This window comes from Neolamprologus multifasciatus, chromosome 3 (genome assembly GCF_963576455.1).
Source record: "Neolamprologus multifasciatus chromosome 3, fNeoMul1.2, whole genome shotgun sequence".
Lineage (NCBI taxonomy): Eukaryota > Metazoa > Chordata > Actinopteri > Cichliformes > Cichlidae > Neolamprologus > Neolamprologus multifasciatus.
This window is the reverse complement of record NC_140441.1, coordinates 27,766,603-27,785,948: the sequence shown is the minus strand read 5'-3', so window position 1 is coordinate 27,785,948 and position 19,346 is coordinate 27,766,603. Positions and strand designations below refer to the sequence as shown.

General features: G+C 40.6%; 1 protein-coding gene across 1 annotated transcript in view; it reads right to left on the bottom strand.

Moving 5' to 3' along the window:
• Positions 1-8,390, bottom strand: part of pea15 (proliferation and apoptosis adaptor protein 15) — a 59,948-nt gene extending 51,558 nt beyond the window's left edge. The window contains exon 1 of the mRNA XM_085146733.1: positions 7,994-8,390. The gene's annotated coding sequence lies outside the window, so the exon portion shown is untranslated. The remainder of the gene's footprint in view (positions 1-7,993) is intronic.
• Positions 8,391-19,346: the final 10,956 nt, after the last annotated feature.

The following is a 19,346-nucleotide window of genomic DNA, read 5'->3' as shown; positions in this document are numbered from 1 at the left end:
TCCTCTCCTGCTCCAATCGAATCAAGTCTTATCAAATCCAATCAGACCCACTGAGGCGTTTCATTCGGAGTCAAGCAGCAGAGGAGATTATGCACACGGATGAAGAGGAATGGCTTTAATCAGTGTGCGTTTGTGCATACATGCAAAACAGAGGGATAGAGAGCATTTGTGTGTGCGCATGTGTCAGTCTGTGCTGTTGCTGTCTGTGTGACTCTGGCCCGTCTCTGTAGGCTTAGGTGTACTGTGTGTGTGTGTGTGTGTGTGTGTGTGTGTGTGTGTGTGTGTGTGTGTGTGTGTGCAGATCATTTTATCCATTACTGTGGCCACTGTGAAACACTGCCAGTCAGACAGATTGGGCTTATGAAACACTTAGACAGCTGTGTTAAAGCAGAAAAACACCCCTGCTGTGTTTTTCTCCCTCTCTCCTTTAACAAATAAATAAAGCGATTAACAGAATCACTCTAGTTTAACCAACAATCATGCTGAAATCACACCATCCTGCTACCAAGCCAGCACGTTTCTGCTCCGCCCTAAAAGAGGAAAACTGCGGTGTGTTTTATTTGCATAGCTTCACTTACACAGAGGAGTGCAGAAGAACATTTTCAAAAGTAGCAGCAAGCATTACAAAGTAGCTGTGTAGGCGTCACTTGTAGCACAGCAACCAAACGACCACGCAACCAAGCAGTTGCCAGAGGGATTAAATCTGTGGTGTTTTTTTTTTTTCTTTAAATTTTTGGCTGCAGCGAGAGCGCTTAACATGTGTGACTTTGAAACACATCACGGCACACATACAGATACACAAGGTAAATCTGTCTTTTAGTTTGAATGCATGATTAATGATGGCCGGCTGCTCGCTTCCTCTTCTTTTCCCTAATAACATATATACAGGATATCGTGCAAAATTTTAAGGTAAACATCAAAATGACAATCTGTCGAGTGCATTAACCTGCAAACACGACAGAACATTAGGATATACTGAAGGCGTGTGGGTGGCTTTAAATGACAATACCCATGTAACCCATGCGCGATCTGCAATGTATCGAGAATTCAAGAGAGCAGGGAGTAAAAACAGACTACATCTGGTGATGTAATTGGAAATGCGGACTTCCCCTTCAAGGCATCGCATCCTGTTTGCCAAAGAGTGGAGCGGACGGTGCTCGGGGTAAATTTTAAACAATAAACAGCGTTTGACATTTTTTTAAATTAGCGGGGGTGGTAAACTTGGCTGTGGGTTCCAGTTTCACTCATGACCACTGCTCGGCCATGCTGGCGGTATCACTTTCTATGACCCCAATGACTGAAACAGAAACATCTGACCAAGGTTTCCTATACTGTTTCAGATGATGTGCAGTTATGAGTAATCTTGGGCTCAAGCATTCATGTTAATACGTCAACAACCACTATCTAAAAATTGATGTACAGCAATCACCCCCAGAATGGGAATGGCTCTCTCCATCTGCAATAGCCTCGCCCAGCAGGACAATACACCCGTGCCACACGACAAACTGGGTGAGCAGCATGACAAATACCTTGGGGTCCTGACCCGGCCTTCAACCTCTCCAGATCCCAATCGGACCCAAGCATCTGTGTTATGCACCAGAAGAAGACTGACACATAGAGGCCCCACCCCATTCAAAGAATGGGGTGCTGCTGCAAAACAACACAATCCCAGGTCCATGACTTGACTTGGCAGAGCTGTCACATCAAGGTATGGACTTGACTATTTCAGCACTCAACGCTCTCTCTTCTACAAGCCTCATACATTTACATAGCGAGGCTTGTGCCTAACCTAACATTCACACACTCTGATCCATGCACATAGCATAAACTCAAGGAAACTTTAACATGAAGCCTAGGCGAGATGGGAATTGATCCACCAATTTTCCAACTGGCAGATGACCTGCTCTGCCTTGAGAGCCACAGCTGCCATCCATCCAACCATCTGTTTTCTTACTCACTTATTTAGGCTTGAAGGGAGGCTGGAGCCTAACCAAGTGTTTGTAGAGAGAAAACCTAACGGATTTGAAACAGTATTAGGTTTTAATTATTATTATTGGATTTTAATGTTGTGTCTGTTTTGTATGAAGATAACACGGTTACTTCAATACAGCTGAAAAGAGATTATTGGATTATTACAAATTAAACGTTTTACCTGCAAGACTTGCAAAATGAAACATGCTGCTTCTACAAACTTGACCTAAAAACTCAACCACATTGAAAAATACAGGAGTTTGCTAGCAGAGTGCAGAATGATTCATTGGTGTTTAGGTGGTAGGCTTCATAAATCCATCCACAATAAATGGGAAGAAATAGTGTTTAAGAGAATTACCCAGTTAAACACTGGTGACATAGATTCAACCTTAATTTGCAGCTGAACTTTGATACTTAACTCGTTAAAAGAAAGTAAAACGAAAAAAATCCTCAAAACTTCTTGGATGTGTTTATTTGTTGCAGAAGATTAGTTTGGTTTGGGTTGCAGGCTTCCAGTGCAAATTTTGTTGCATTTTTAAAAAGAAAAATATTATATTATTTGCTGATAGTATGGACAGAAATATTCCAATTTGGATAGAAAGTGGAATCTGCTCCTAGGGTTTAATCTGTCAGCGGACACCTAAACACAGCTGAGAAAAGTAGGCTGCAGGACGTTGCAAGCTGTAGTGCAGATTACAGGCAGTGATGTAACATGCCATAGTACCAGTGACCTTCTGTAACTCATAGCTTCCTGGGGAGCCCTGTGTACACATGGTGAAAATAAATAAATCTGCAGCCGAAGGGGGAGAGGCCATGGGAAACAAAAGGCAGGGATAGTCTGACAGTGAAATATATGTTCCCCTCTGTGAACCGGGAGGCATGTCAGAGGATCTCCTGCTGCGGGAAATGATCCCTCCAGAGTGACTGCGAGGCATCTTTGCTGCGAAACACAGGTTGCTTTTCATGATACCCGAGTCTGTACTTTAAGACCACACACGTCTGTGTTTGTTTTCAGCACGATGTGAGCTTAATTACCCAGCATAATGTGTTGACATGCACTGTTGTCAGATCAAGCTTATACAAGGTTTTATTAAATAATGGAAGTCACCGCTGTCAGTGTCCTCTGCCACTGAGGAACTGAAGGTTAGTCAGAGACTTTTAATCACTTAAAAATGCAGTTCTTTAACAACTTCTAAATCTAAGCAATAATAAAATGATATAAAATTTAAAAAAAATATTTGATTGTGGAAACTTTGGCAACTAGTACTTAGTAGCAGAGAAAGCTACAATGGGATTTGAAAAAAATAAAGTGTGCTCACAAACAAAAATGAACATGTTAATAATAACTGATAATTGATACATAAGACTACGTCATGTTCTACCTTCTTCTAATTTTCTGAAAATGTTCTCATGTTGTTGCTTCATCACGATCTCAATGGTGGATGGTAAAAGATTAAATGTCAACTTTTGCATTTTTTCTTTGCTTTTTTTTAGCAGTTTGTTTTGGTTGTAGTTCAATATCTTGGATAAAGGATGGGGCTGCCTGCTGTACGAGTGGTTAAAGCGTAGCATTCTTCTACAAAATGTTTGTATTTGACAGGATCTCATGGACCTATATCTTGTTAATAAATAATAATAGAATACTGAAAATATATGAAATGTTTAAACTGAGAAAATATGTCATTCATTTTTTTTTTTATTGTTTTGAGTTTGATGGCAGTAACATGTCTCAAAATTTGAGATATAACAACAAAAGGCTAGTAAAGTAAATGATACTAAAAGAAACAAGTGCAGGAACGTTTTGCTAATTATGTTAATCGGTCAGTAACATGATTGGGTATAAAAAGAGCATTTTAGAGAGGTGGAGTTTCTCAGATGAAAAAATAGGCAGATGTTCATCAATCTGCAAGAAAAATAATTCAAGAATGATGTTGCTTAATCAAACATTTTGAAGACTTGGAATATCTCATCATCGGCAGTAGATATCATGATGAAACAAAGTCAAAAATCAATTTTGGATGCCCGTGATCATTAGGCACTCAGGAAGTATTGCAGTGAAAACAGGCATGATTCTGTTTATGACTATTAGTTAAAAGAGGATCCCAGACAGTGATAAACATGGCCCTGTCTCAACTGTTTGAAGATGTGTTAATGCCCTGAAATTCAAAATGGGCTAAAATATGCATTAAAATAGTTGTAAATTTTCTCAGTTTATACATTTTCTGTTTTCTGTGACAAAAATCTGAAGTTTGGCAAACTTAAGGAAACAACTGATGACTAATTAGTGATTGTTCATCAGCAGCTGAAAACACACGATTCGAGTGTGACGAACCACAGAGCTGAAATAAACCTGCTCTAAAGGAACTGCAGGTAGACATCTAATCAAATCAGTTCACTCTGTTTTTATTTACATATTAGAGCATCTCCCAACTTTTTTTCAGAACTGGCGGTTAACATTTCTTCGCGCTCGCACTGCAGGCCTACTTGTTGTTCCTAGAGTATTTAAAAGTAGAATGGGAGGGAGAGCCTTCAGTTTTCAGGCCCCTCTTCTATAGAACCAACTCCCAGTTTTGATTCAGGACACAGACACTATCTCTACTTTTAAGATTAGGCTTAAAACCTTCATTTTTGCTAAAGTATAGTTAGGGGTGGATCAGGTGACCCTGACTCCTCCCTTAGTTATGCTGCAACAGGCATAGGCTGCTGGGGGATTCCCATGATGCATTGAGTCTTTCTTCTTCAGTCACCTTTCTCACTCAGCATGTGTTAATAGACCTCTCTGCACTGAATCATACTTGTTATAAATCTCTGGCTCTTTTCCACAGCATGTCTTTTATCCTGTCTTCCTTCTCTTTCTCCAACCGGTCGCAGCAGATGGTTCTGCCGGAGGTTTCGTCCTGTTAAAAGGGAGTTTTTCCTTACCACTGTCGCCAAAGTGCTTGCTCATAGGGGTTCATGTGATTGTTGGGTTTTTCGCTGTATGTATTATCGTAGGGTCTACCTTACAATATAAATTGCCTTTAGGTGACTGTAGTTGTGATTTGGCGCTATATAAATAAAATTGAATTGAATTGAATTGAATTGAATTGAATTGAATTGAATTGAATTGAAATGAATTGAACATGCATCTTTTTATTAATGTTTGTTGCTATGAGATAAAGCCAAGTTTACTTCTGCAAGAGAATGTGAGGAGGAAATGCACTGCACTTTATGGTGTCTCATACCAAATGAAACTAAAAGCGGGGACAGAGGAAATGGATCGGATGTTAGTGAGTCCAGATTTGTCTCAGCAAAGTTTCAATTCCTCATTTCCTGTGGTTTGAGACATAACCGTACTCAACGCTGGGCTTTCATATAGCCTAAAATGGAGTGCACATTTGGCTTTCGACTTGTGGTGAAGCAATGTTCTACCAAAAATAACAGGTCCTTTTAACACTTTGGCTGTTAGGCTGTGAGTTGTTGCACAAATGGGTTTGTTAGATTTCTATTGTCTGTAATGTGCGACAACCAACAGCTTGTTGAAAAGGAAATTGCAAAAGTGCATGGAAAAAATAAACAAAATCAAAGAGCATATTGTGCCTTTGGTGTTGACTATTTCAAGTGCCAGTTTAACACCGCTTTTCCCAAATACTGTATTTGTCTCGGTGCCTGCAAACAATCGACCACAAACATTCCCCTGGCGGTGGCAGGAGGACATCCGAAACCACAAACAGACGCACACACACACATATATAGGAAGTGAACCTGAGAGAGGAAGCACATTTCTGCTGTCCCACTTATTTCTTTTGTCTGTGTGCACAACTACAGATCGATGTATATATGTATCAAAAAGGAGAGGAGACCGGCTCCCAAAAAGCTTAGTCAAGGCTCACACACACAGGCCCCTATTTGTATAACTGTGAGGACCCTTAAGCTCTGTTCATAACCTAAAATTAAGCTTTACCCTCAGGCAAAGTTAAAAAAAAAAAAAAGTCCTCACAAAGATGTATTATAAGTCCACAGGAATGTTCGACAGCTTGCAAAGTGGACAGTGTTCAGGGATAAAAATGAGTGGAATGTGACCTAACAGGAAATGGACTGACAGCTGTCACACTGTGCATCTGTTACACGCTAAAGTGCAATGTGCTGTATGAGTGTGGCAGATGGGGTCAGAAAGAATGGGAATATGCAGTAATTAATGACAAATAGCTAAAATTAGAGCAGAAGCTACATGTCAACAAAATTAATCAGGATCTACTTGGCTAATTGTTCATGTCATTTTTTAATAAATATGCTGAATACCGTGCCAGCATCTTTACCGTGATGCTTTTCTAACTTTTGACCATAAAAAAATGACTGCTTGAGTTTATGCTAGCAAGCAACGCGACCAATGTCGGGCTTAAGAAGTGGCAAAGGGAAACATAAAATGGGTTTAATTTACATACAGCAATGAATGTTTTAGCTTAAAACAGACTTAAAAGTAAACTGAGAGAACAACTGATGGTAAAATGGCATTAAACTTCAAAAATTGCCTTGTTCTTTTTTACTTTTTTTGTATCTCTTTATAGTTCTAATTAATCTTTTTGGCTGTTTTTACATATGTCAAACCTCTATCAAAAACAAAACACGTTAGTTAAGGGCTGTAGCTAATAATGGTCCCATTATACCTGCTGTTCTTTCCTCTTATGCCAGCACTGATGTACAGGTTTTATCTGAGTGGAGACAACTTGATAGTTTTATCCCATCATTCAGAAGAATATTGAAAAAAGCACTCGCTTCCTCAGCACGTAACAGGACAGAGCTGTGCAGATGTCACTTTTGACACAAGAAAAACATAATCAATGCGTCGGTAAAATGGGCCAGCTATAGATTTAAGAACATATTAGAAATTACACATTATGTATTATAAATTTATAAATAACATTATGAATTTAAAAACAATAGTTTAAATTTTGTCACTGGAGCTTTTTGTTTGTGTGAAGTCTTTTACAGTTAAGTAGAAACTATTGCCAAACATTCAAAGAAAAATGCTGGTGTGACATGTGCAAGCCACCGATAGAAAACAGTTGTGTCAGGAAAGGCATCTGGCTAAAAATCTGCCAAATCAAACATGATCCCTTATTCACAAGTTCACAAGTCAAGATAAGTCTGTTACAGTTGGGGAAGAAGACTTCCGCTCACCCCCACCCATGTGCACACACAAAGTGCTGGCCATCCACCCAAATTCATTCATAAAAGACCCACCCCTTCCCCATCCGCTCACACACACTCTCAGCCATCCGGGACAGTCACAGGTGGTCACCAGTGCTTTATCATCTGCTCCTCTGGTTTAGAGCCAGAATATTCCAGATCATGTGATCCTCATGAATACAGATCTACTAAACCAACACCACAGACTTTTATCACACAGTATAGCTGGGATTCAGTGGGAGAGTGCACTGTAATGTCCAGCCTATGGAAAACTGTGGGGATATTCAGCAGGGGTGTAATGAAAAGAACACTAGATACATGAATAGCCTGCCCACAGCCACACTACACTCAATCCAATTAGTTTAATCAATGGTGTATTCAGTGCACTCTTGAGAATGACACATCCATCCATTTGCCATTTAAAAGTCCATGAATGAGTTAAGGACATACACTTATTTCAATTTTAGCTTCTTAAAAGTGTTTATTTTATTGTTAAGAAACAACTGTGACGAACGCCCCGTGGAATCACTTAATTGACCAATGTTGTATGTCCTCCTCACAGGGGTCTCAGATTTATTTTATAGTTCACAAAAAAACAACTCTCATTGACAGCAGGCTGTGAAGTAGGCGAGTCTCCGACACAGCCTCCATGTAACGGTATGCAATGACAGAAATGAGCCGTGTCCATGAATGGAGAGCGGGCTGACGGTCAAATGAATGAAGTACACTCTGGGGGAAATGGGTCTTAAAGCAACAATCCCCCACAGGCGTGTGAGAAAAAGCATGATTTTTTTTTTTTTTTTAAAGAAAAAGATGGAGACAGGAAGGGAGAGTTAGAAAGAGATGTACTCACCCCGAGGAGCAAAAATGAGTCAGCTACAGGCAGGGAGAGAGACACAGAGATGGAAGTGATGCGTGAGTCTGCGGGACGATTTCCTCTAAAACGCTAAAACTCGTAGAAAGCAGCCCGACAGAGGCGGCAGAGGTGGTGCAAGGAGGGAGGAAAAAAGTCCACCTGGTCAGTCCCGCTTGGTTTCGGTTCACTTTTGTGGTTTTAAGGCGCTCAGTGATGAACTTGAGTGTGAGTCATCAGCGTGGCAAAACGCGGCCGCGGTGCCTGGGTTAGACGAACTGTCAGCACGAGTTTGGGGGTGTATGATGCTCGTGAGGTGTCACTATGTCCGCTTGCTTCGCTATCCGCCTCTGAAACTGGCTGCTCTAACGTGGAAACGCCTTTTGTCTCTCTCTCTTCCCCCTCCTCTCTCTCTCTCGGTCACGGTTAAGCACGCTGTCTGATTCGCCCTGAGATCGTCTGTTGAAAACAACGCCTCACTCTGTCAATAACACGCCACGACGCTATATATGTCAGTAATGCTAATGCTACTACTACTACTACTACTACTAATAATAATAATAATTAAATTTTTGAAAGGACTTCAGGGGGCTGTGAAGCTTGAGGATAATCAAATATTAGATTGAACAGGTGTTACAATTCCCTGTAACACACTGTCATCTTATCTTCTTCATTTCTCTTCATTTCCTTTCAATTAATGCTTTTGGGGATAAGTAAGGGACATCTTTATCTTGCATTTCTTCAGAGCTTCTTGTTCTTAAGTAAAATAGTAATATTATCCGTTGGATAGCACTGATTCAGGCATTCCCTCGATGTCAATTTGTTCGCCTCCATTTGCACAAATTTCAAGTATCCGTGTGAATGCTGCTTTATCCTTGGCTCAGCACTCTCGTTTAGGGCGCTTATCCAGGACCCTGGCTGAGATGTGATGTTCATATGGACAGACTAACCACTGAAGTCACAATAACAACACTTTAGATTTACCAGCTAACCTGACAAGAGTCTTTGGACAGCTTCAAACCTGGAAGCTTCTTGCTGTCAGGTGACTATTGTGCTAAGCTGTTTTATTGGTTTAGCTTTATTTTATTGGCTTAGTCATGTAATCAATCTAAAAACACCATTAATGAACCCCAAGCTTCACAGTAGTGATCACCAGTCTCTAATCTTCTTTCCATCCAAATATTTTAAGTGTTTTACCTTCTCCTACTTTTAGTTTAGCCCATGGTAATATGGACTGTTATATGTTTAGCACTCACTTTGTCCTCAAAGCACTTTGACACTGCAAGATGAATCCACATACACATGCTCAAACCCACACAGATGCATCACTGGGTACCTTGGGGAATTTCTTCAATTGATCTCTTATTAAAATAGGGCCTTTTTGGAGAATAACCCAGAGAAATATTTGTTATGCATGTGGGGTTAATTTAAAGTTAAAGAAACAAACAACCAGCAGGAATAACACGACGAGCACACATTCGTGTTCTCTTTAGTTCTCGTTAAAAGGAGCAGAGTGGGAGCGCTTTCCCATTCTCCATTTTCCCTCTGATTCCACACATACACTCTCAGTTCCACACACACATTTTTCGAAGCTGATGTCACTGAGCCGCTATCCGGTCTGCAAATCCCTCCTCCTGTTCCTTTCTCTCTGTCACAAACATCCCCCCCACCTTCAACTCCATTCTTTTAAAAGTGACAGCGAGCCAACAGAAATTGTGCTGCTGGGTGCTGATCTCTCAAATGAAGTTAAAGCATTCATTAGTTTCTCCCCTCTGGCCTCCGAAAGAAAGGGTCCCCCCCCCCCCCCCCCCCCCTTAGCACAGTGAAAAAGGAAACAAGTGTGAAAACAGCTGCAATTAGTTTATGTCTGTATTTCAGATATTTCTGTCACAAAATTGCTTGAAAAGCGACAGATGTCTGTTCTTTCAATGGGAATAAAATATTATTTCATTGGTTTCACATTTCACATTCTGCAACACAAAGCAACTATGTTAGCGAGATGCATCCTTAGATTATAACGAGGCTATTATTTCTCATAGTATTGGAATGATAATTGCATTCAAAGTCAGTCAGAAGTCGTCACCATCAGAAACATGGAGATATGTTTAGATTGGTAAATAGTAGTAGATAGTAGCGTCCATGTCTAACACACAGTTACTGTACAGTTGGAACTAACTGCAAACTCTTTTGTAACTCTAAGCCGTAATTTCCATGGCTAATAATTTTCAAGAGAAACTCTACTGCTCACTAATGTTTTGACAGTAAAACGGTCCAGCAGTGGAAGCACATAAATGCTATAGGCTCTACAATGCCGAAATAAAAATTAAGCTGTCAAAGCAAAGTTGGCATGCACTACTATTTTTCCCTTGCTTCCCCACAAAACCTTTTTGGAGATTAAACTTTTGTTGCTGCATTAACGGTTGAAGTCGCCCGTTAACTCCAGCTAGTCCTACATATTTTATTATGAAAAGAACACAAACCCCCTTTTAAGTGTAAAGTAAGGTAAAGTATTTTGAGCAGTCTTTGCGACCATCAGGAACTTAGAGTAAAACGTCCAGACAACTAAAAATAATAACTATGTGTAGTGGAAATACCTTCATATGTGATGTCACATTTCCTGTTTTTTTTAACCATCTTCAGGTTACACCAAGAAAACAAGAATTGCTTCCTGTTAAAAGCTGCTTGAGCCATTCTACACTTCTCTTTTCAAAGGTCTTCAGAAGTGCGCGTAGGTGGGTGTGAAGCGCACAGCTGTGTTCATTCTTGCAAAGTGTAACTTAAATCCAAAAACAGGTGCTGTACATCAAATGTCCGACGACTAAACTTTAGATCACTGAAATAAATAATTCTGCTGGAATAAACTGCTAATGGCCTCTTCACACACCTCAGAAGTGCGTGAGTGTGTTTTGACATAATTTTGGAATATGTTATGACGGACATGAAAAAAAAATGCCCCCAAATTTAAAATAAAACACATTTCATAATATAGAATATAAGAATAACCTTTATCTTACAAAATTTTATAGTGCATCTCATGATTTTGTTGTGTTGTTATGACTTTGCAGTTGCTCTGTAACTCATGGTGATGCAGATCATCAAATCTGGAGGTTATGAATAACGCTTTTCTTCTCAGGTTTTGACCTCGGGCATTGGAAAAAGTCCCCCTTTTTTTTTTACTAATACACAAGCATGTACACATGATCACTCACAAGGGTGCAAAAGAACTGGATTAAGGACACTGATCTTGGGAAAGTTTCCATTTGCTTTTACTTAAAAATCAGAAAAACTGCTGCAATTCAAAGCACCAAAGCATAACATTTACTGAGGTTAAATGCATTTATATTCTTTGTGATGCTGAGTGATGACAGACTGTAATACTACAGTCTTAGTAAACAGAGCTGTAGTTGCATTAAGGCCTCACCGGCTATTATTTAAGTAGTTTTTAAAATCACTAGGGTGTAATCATGACTATGTTTACATCTTTATTTATTAATAAAAGTGACTATTTAATGCCTGTAAAAAAATCATGATGTTCATGATGCCTGACTTAAAAGTTTGGACTGATGAGGAGACAAATTAAAAAGACATATATTTTATCCTGTTTTGAGCACTTTTTCCAATGACTTCATCGACTTGTTGGCCTTATTGAATGGAAAACACTGGTTTGTCTTTTCTTTTGCAAAGTTTTCTGGAATGAAAGATGAAGATTAAGCTTTATTTTGCTGAAAACGTTGAAAATGATGAATGCCTTCTTATTTCAGATTGCTAAAGATTGTCTTCACTATCAACAACACCCTAAATTGGCATCGATTCAGGGGAAGCATGTGAGTTAGCCCATTACTGTTTCAGTGCACTTCTTTGCTGTCTTTTAAACCCAATGGATGCTTTTTTAAAACACAGATCAGCTGTACATTTTTGAAAGTGCATGTAGCCTTGGCATAACCACTTAAGTTAGTGCTGTAAATTCGCCTTGATGCCGACAGCATTCAATTCCTTACATATCAGCAGAACCTCGCTTTCTCACTTAAATATCAGTGACCACAAGACAAGAAACAAATTGAAAAGTTAAAAATGTTTATTTCAGTGTAATGTTAATTAAATGGGGCAGCATAGTGGTTAGCACTGTTGCCTCACAGCAAGAAGGTCCTGGCCAGTGTCTTTCTGTGTTGAGTTTGCCTGGGTTTTCTCTGGATACTGTGGCTTCCTACCACATTTGTGCAATTATTATGGGGTAGGTTAATTAGTAAGTATTGGCCCTGCAACAGACTGGCAACCTGTCCAGGGTGTACCCTGCCTCTCACCCTAAGTCAGCTGGGATAGGCTCCCCACGACCCTGACAAAGATAAACGGAAGAGAATGGATGGATGGGTTGGATTACTCAAATGTAACTGCTGACGCCACAATGACAATTACTTGAATGTTACATTGTTATTAGTTTGGTAATTGAGTGGTCATAACAGATTTTTTCAATTATTACCTTCTTGTTTCTACTTTGTTACAGTACTTTTTACCCTCTGTTACCGAGCTATAATCAGAAGTGCTACTTTATATGTGTATATGTGTATATTTATATACACATATAAATACATAGATATATCTATGTATATTATATATCTATATCTATATCTATATATCTATATATCTATATATATATATATATATATATATATAGAATACCAGAGGCGCAAAACACCAGCTACTGGTAGACAGATCAGTCAGCCGAGACTGCAAGACCAGACTGACCAACCTGTGCACTGCCTGGATTGATTACAAGAAGGCCTATGACTCAATGCCCCACAGCTGGATACTGGAATGCCTAAAATTGTACAAGATCAACGGGACCCTAAGAGCCTTCATCAGTGGCGTACAACACTAGAGGCCAACTCCAAGCCCATAGCACAAGTCACCATCAAGTGCGGGATCTACCAAGGAGATGCTCTGTCCCCACTGCTGTTCTGCATAGGCCTGAACCCCCTCAGTGAGATCATTAACAAGACTGGCTACGGATACCAACTACGGAACGGAGCAGTTCTCAGCCACCTCCTGTACATGGATGACATCAAGCTGTATGCCAAGAGTGAACGAGACATCGATTCACTGATCCACACCACCAGGATATACAGCAATGACATCGGAATGTCGTTCGGGCTGGAGAAGTGTAGTCAGATGGTAACAAAGAGAGGGAAGGTAGTCAGAACTGAGGGGATTGAACTACCAGAAGGTAACATTGCAGACATAGAGGACAGTTACAAGTACCTGGGGATCCTGCAGGCGAATGGGAACCATGAAGAGGCCGCTAGGAAAGCTGCAACCACCAAGTACCTGCAGAGGGTCAGTTGAACGGTAAGAACAAGATCCGGGCCATCAACACGTACGCCCTGCCCGTGATCAGGTACCCTGCTGGGGTAATAGGCTGGCCAAAGGAGGAGATAGAAGCCACTGACATAAAGAAAAGAAAGCTCCTTACCATGCATGGAGGGTTTCACCCCAAGTCCAGCACCCTGAGGCTGTACGCTAAGTGGAAGGAAGGGGGCCGGGGACTGGTGAATGTCAGCACCACAGTCCAGGATGAGACAACAAACATCCAAGAATACATCACGAAGATGGCCCCAACTGACAGCGTGCTCAGTGAATACCTCAGGCAGCAGAAACCTAAGAAAGAGGAGGGAGACGAGGAACCATCATGGAAGGACAGGCCCCTGCACGGTATGTACCACCGGCAGATAGAGGAGGTGGCTGATATCCAGAAATCCTACCAGTGGCTGGACAAAGCTGGACTGAAAGACAGCACAGAGGCACTAATCACGGCAGCACAAGAACAAGCTCTGAGTACAAGATCCATAGAGGCTGGGGTCTATCACACCAGGCAAGACCCGAGGTGCAGGCTGTGTAAAGATGCCCCAGAGACAATCCAGCACATAACAGCAGGGTGCAAGATGCTAGCAGGCAAGGCATACATGGAACGCCATAACCAAGTGGCCGGCATAGTGTACAGGAACATCTGTGCCGAGTATAACCTGGAAGTCCCGAGGTCAAAATGGGAAATGCCCCCAAGGGTGGTGGAGAATGACCGAGCTAAGATCCTGTGGGACTTCCAGATACAGACGGACAAAATGGTGGTGGCTAACCAACCGGACATAGTGGTAGTAGACAAACAGAAGAAGACGGCCGTAGTGATCGATGTAGCGGTTCCGAATGACAGCAATATCAGGAAGAAGGAACACGAGAAGCTGGAGAAATACCAAGGGCTCAGAGAAGAGCTCGAGAGGATGTGGAGGGTGAAGGTGACGGTGGTAATCGGAGCACTAGGTGCGGTGACTCCCAAGCCAGGCGAGTGGCTCCAGCAGATCCCGGGAATAAAATCGGAGATCTCTGTCCAGAAGAGCGCAGTCCTGGGAACAGCTAAGATACTGCGCAGGACCTCTGGTAGAGGGCCCGAGCTTGAAGGATAAACCGCCCGCAGGGGCGTGCTGGGTGTTTTATATATACACATATACATGCACATATACACATTTATTTATTTATATTGTGCAGCCTGCTAGTGAGTAAATGCATCAATATTTTGTTCGGATGTACACTAACTGATGTGTGTTCTGAATTACAATAAAGTGGCTACTTTATTCTATTCAATTTTATTCTACTCTAGTCTATTTTCATAGTTCTACTTTCTACCAAGCATTTTTTTTCCTGAAAGGTTTGACCCTATAGTAAACATTTTGTATTAAATAAAATATTATTATCATCATCATTATGTTGCAAACAGCAGTGAATACAGTGACACCAGATTTCCTGTACCTGTCACCACCTCAGTGAGTCGTCTCAGGATCTGGTTTCACTGTAACAATGGGCTTCCTGTTGTTAATGCATGCAAATAAGGACAGAGTCATCTGAAATGGACAATGAGACAGCGCTCTTTGGACTCAGAGTGATACAGAAAACAGCACAACAAAACTTCTTTTTTATGGGTTTAATCTAAGTTATTTTCTACTTGAAAGAGCTGAGGTTCAACTTCAGTCATTTTTCATGAACAAAAACTGAACACGTCAATGCTTACAAATACAAAAAGAGTGGAAAACAACAGCTTATGTTTCTAACTCATGCATCACATGTCAGATATTCAAATAGATCTCAGTGGGTGATGGATGAGTCAGTTGACAATCTTTGGTTGCCTTGGAGGCCATATGTTGATTAGCGCACTGGGATTTATGGAAGCATTCTCAACATGAGCTCCCAACTTTCTGCAGCGGAACAATAAAGAGTTAACCTTTCAATCATTGCCATGTCAAGAATTCTAAATGAGATCATCTCATTTATTCTTAGAAATATCTCTAAAGGACGTGTCGACTCTGTAGCATATGGTAGGAGATTTATTTTTTCTCTAAGGATGCACCACGTATATGAAAAACATTAGTGTTAGCATAAACTCACTTGTTTGGGCTTGCCATGGTAACAAAATCCTTTCACAGAGAGTTTGAAGTAAAGAAAAAAAAACTGAAGTAGTAAAATAACAGTGCTATTACAGTGAAAAAAGGAAAACCCCTGACAAAGGAGAATTGATCCATTAGCCTGTCCTTTACCCCTCAGATATCTGGTAAAATTCTCTCAGTGTTCATTAAAAGAACAAAAAATAAAACTCTGGTTCAACCTTATATCCCTAAAGGATGAGTTCTCACTTACAACACAGCTGAAGAAAAGAAGACGTAGGTGTAAAAATAAGCTGGTTGGATATCAGTGAAGAATATTTAGAAAGATAAAGTTTTAAGATACATGTATCGACTACGGAGCTCAGAATGAAGTAAAATAGAATTAAAATGCAATTTATATTTATGCAAGGAAATAAAAAGAGGCAAGCTTTTAACTTATCTGCCCATTACTCCAGGCTGCAGGTGCACAGTGAGTAAAACTAGACTTTAACAAGATTGGTGAAAACAGTCTGCAGAGTAATTCAGTCATTCTCGGTAGAGATGATAAGATTATCATAATCACTATTTCTGGATTCATAAAAAGCATACACTCACCAGCCAGCTATTAGAATCCCCTTCCTAGTATTGCATTGGATCTTCTTTATATTTAATTCTCCATAGATTCAACAAAGTGCTGTAATCATTTCTCATAGATTCTAGTCCACATTGACATGATTGCATTGCACAGTTGCTGCAGATGTGGCGGCTGCACATCCATGATGAGAATCTCATTTTCCAGTACACCCCGAAGGGTCTCTTTTCTTAGACTAAGAATTAATTATTGTGGAGGCCACTTGAGTACAAAGAACTCATTATAATGTTCAAGAAACCAGTGTGAGATGATTTGAGCTTTGTGACATGGTGTGTTATCCTGCAGGAAGCAGGAAGAAGATGGTACAAGATGAGTTTGTCCATCCCTTTAAGACTTAAAGGGATGGACAAACTCAGGTGGACTGTGGTGTTCAAATGATGCTCAGTTGGTAGTAAAGGGCCCAAAGCCTGCTGATATCCCCCCACATTATTACACCACCTGGACTATTGATACAAAGCAGGATGGATCTATGCTTTCATGTATAGACTACACTCAATATCCTATAATTCAAATGTTGGAGCAGATTTCGAGACTCCTCAGGCCACACTCCATTTTTGCAGTCTTCTGTTGTTTCATTTTAGCGAAACTCAGTTTCTTGTTCTTAGCTGATATAAATAGTACCCAGAGCGGTCTTTTCCTGTTCCTAGTCCATGTTCATAAGCTTTGACATGTTGTATATTGAGCGATGCTCTGCAGCACACTTTGGTTGAAATGCCTGCTCATTTGAGTTACTGTTGGCTTCCTATCAGCTTGTAGCAGTTTGGCCGTTTTGCTCTGACCTCTGACATTTTCACCCAGCGAACTGCTGCTAACTGAATATTTTCTCTCTTTTGAACAATTCTCTGTAAACTCCAGAGACGGTTGCGTGTGAAAATCCCAGCAGATCAGCAGTTTTTTAAATACTACGAGAAAGTCATGTGGTGTGGTAGGACTCAGGTGCAGAGCAGAGTTCAGGGGAAAACAACGTTTATTTACACAGTCACCAGGTGCAGATATTTACAGTGAGGGGAGCGGGGGTCCTGGGTCCGAAAGGGAAGTCCGGGATAGGAGTCACATACACGGTAGCTCTTCTTTACAACGGTTCAAACAACAGGTTGGTCATGGGTCCGGGGAAACTGTGCACAGGAGAAAAGAGGGTTACACAGAGACCACAGCAGGTCCACAATGCTTAAGGATACCAGGCTGAGGTTTACTGACGTGTCTAGCACAATCATCCAGCGGTGAGGCTGTCTGCGTCCCGGCCTTAAGAGTCCAACCCATAATTAGAGCCTGACTAGATGCAGGTGTGTGTGCCAAGGGCGGGAGCCTGCAGTGAGCTCCGCCCTGGCAGGGAGGAGAGAGGAGAATGTACACAAAACACATGTGGCCTTGTGGAGCTGGCCGGGCAGACACGGGGACCATGACAGAGAAGCCCATCGGCAATGTTCAGAGTTACTGTAAATCAACTTTCTTCCTCATTTTGATGCTCAGTTTAAATTTCAGCAGGACGTCTTTACCATGTCGACATGCCTGGATGGACTCGGTTGCTAAATAAGTAGTTGCACTAACTCAGAGTAGTACTGTTGAGTTTAACAGCAGACTGAACATAATAATATCATCAGCATACAAATGTACAGTCCATTACATCCAGTTTCAGCGCAGAACCTTGTGGGAGATATTTTTGCAGTGTGCACATATTCAGATTTAATCTTTCCAGTACATGCTTGTACATGAGGCGAATATGGAACTTTAATCTATACTATAAGACAAAACAAAATCAAGTCTGCTGAATGCCTGCTCAGTATTTGTTTTGTTTTTTTTGGCTCAGCAGCCACTATGGCATCACCAGTAGGTATTATAATAATAATGATAATTGTAACAGTTTTCTTACCACAGATTTAACTATTAAATGAAGAATTTGTAATTGTTATTATTGTTATTCAATAGCGACATGGTATTACATGCATGGATGACTAGTCCACAGTTTGTGAGTTTGTGTGTGTTTGACTGAAATGGAATAAAAACGAAATCTGAATTTTCTTGTATATTTGGAACAGTTTCCTGTACTAGGTTTGGCTTTTGGACTTAAAATGGACAAACAGCATTGGTGTATTCAATGTGTTTGCACCCCAGGATGTGGAAGTGGCCGCTCTATCAGACAGGCGTCCTGCCTGTCTGATAGAGCGGCCACTTCCACATGCCATCAGACAGGCAGGACCCAGATCAAAAACAAAAGGCTCACAAACAAGAACACTAATCTGAGGTTTGGGTTAAGCCGCAATTTAACAGAAAAAAATGCATGCAATGTACAGCATGCGTGTGTGAAACTGGGCATTTACTGTATGTGCCCATAAAGTATGTAGTGTATGAACTTTATGAGCATGTACAGATCTCTCTCTCTGTGTGTGTGTGTGTGTGTGTGTTTCTGATTTTGTTTGCATGTGTGTTTTTCCCAGAACAACTAAAATAGGGAAGTTCTTGCTTCCCATCACAAGACTGGCTCGTTTATTTGAGGAGAGACCAAAGCCCAGAAAGGAAGCTTCTCCAAATAAAACAACTGAGGGTTCAGCTGCTGTGAAAAGAAGGAAAGAAGAAAGGAAGGAGGAGAAAGATGCAAGAAATATAATAGAATAAACCTGAACTGGATGATAAACAGGGGGAGAAAAAGCAAAACTCAGATGGAGAAAGGATGGAAAGAAGAGACAACAGACAGAGAGACAGAGAGAAACAGAGACACAGAGAGAGGGGATATCGAGGGACTTTTGTGTCACTGTGTGTGAATGTGCTTATTGAGAGGGATGATTCAGTAGAAAGGGAAACAATGAAAATGCAGAGTCACAGCACCCCTTTTATTCAGATCTTATATTATGTTGCTTTCACCCTCCCAAACTTTCTTTTCTGCTGTTTTAAAAGCTTTACTCACCACAGATTAAAGTGTGTTTTTTTGGATTTTAATGGCAGTATGTTCAGTGTTGTCTGATCTTTGTTAATCAGTGAGAGCAATCTGCACAAACTCATAATTTTGGATCCTTTCGAGGTTATATCCTTTATTTTTGTCACTAAATTGGAACTTATGTCAAGTTTAACCCTGTAAGGCCTGAACCATAAATTCATATGTTTTCAAACCAGAGTCTTTATTGTACCATATAACAGATTTACTACATTAGATTGTACGTTTATTTTCACATTTTGTTTCATTTTTGCTACATCTAGCTTTTTTGTGCAATTTATTTAGGTCTGTCACCGAGGATGATGATCACACTGCTGATTTACAGGTTTCAACAACTCACGTGTCAGATATGATACATTTGGCATTACA